This window comes from Echinops telfairi, unplaced genomic scaffold (genome assembly GCF_000313985.2).
Source record: "Echinops telfairi isolate 266 unplaced genomic scaffold, ASM31398v2 ScPeMD7_7469;HRSCAF=8507_1, whole genome shotgun sequence".
NCBI lineage: Eukaryota > Metazoa > Chordata > Mammalia > Afrosoricida > Tenrecidae > Echinops > Echinops telfairi.
The window spans coordinates 140,490,126-140,491,357 of record NW_022111373.1 but is presented as its reverse complement, the minus strand read 5'-3'; positions in this window follow the sequence as shown (position 1 = coordinate 140,491,357).

Below are 1,232 nucleotides of genomic sequence, written 5' to 3'. Positions count from 1 at the left end.
AGTCATATAACAAAGAGATTTAAAACATCACAGTATATACAAAACAAATTTTATTAATTGGGGTGCAAAACTATTTCCCAGCTAATGTTGAAAACTGATGGAGCAAAGAAATCACAGTTTTACAAACACTAATATGAAATACTTTCAAGTACTAAACACCTTTCAGAATTAAAAGTAGAAAATTAAATAAATCTCCAAAGTACCGTAAGTAAGCAAAAGGCATCATTCTGAGTACAATGTAATAAATCTGTATACCTGCCAGTGTGTAGCACCAGTAACATCCAGTTTGGGGATGCAGGTCGGGTTAAACAATCCAGGGCCTTACATAATTGACAAAATGTTAAAACTTTACGCAAGTTTGTTGAAAATAAGGAGGAGCTCTGGGAGCCCTGGAGATGTAGGTGTAGTGGTTATGAGTGAGCTGTGAGAAACCACCCACCAATCCATGGCAGAAAGACAGAGCTTTCTACTCCCCTGAAGAGTTACGGTAGGACATTTGCAGGGGCAGTTTCATCCTATCCTATGAGGTCATCACGAGTCGGCCTTGACTCAACAGCAATGAGGTTGTGCTTTGTTTTGTTTGTTTTTTTTCTAATGGCAATATATATATAATTGCTCATCCTGCAATGTAGCACAAATAAAGTAAGAGAAAGAAAGTAGGTGGGGAGAGGGTGGCTGCACAGCTGCCACAGGTAGATAATCTGCAGGCTTGGATGAGGGTGGTAGCAGCAGGGGTGCATTGGTGTGCGTACTTGGATTTGTGGTATAGTTTTTCATTAAATACACTCAAAGGATACAGGAATACAAGAGGATTATAGTTGAGGATAAATTCCAGGCTTAAGTATTGGCGCAGTATGAGTTTCTTCTATAGATCAGAAGGATGGATCAGCATGAAATATCCATAATGGACACTTATTTTGTTTAAAGAATAAAACAATGCAATCATGATGAAGAAAGTCCTAAAAGACATCCAAAAATTTCTAAAATGATGTAATCATGATGATAAGTACTAAAAAAAATTTTTTTTTAGAATTTAAATAGCATATTTTATTGAATTTAGATTAGTTGGGAATAATTACCCATTCATGCTTCAAAGATATTCTAGGTTGTTGAAAGAAGAAAACAAAAAAGGATAAATGTTATATTAGACATTTTTAACTGTCATGTGTTTGCTTCTATGACTTGAGAAAATGGTTAGTATTTCAGTATTATAACTCATCAAGAAAAGGTGT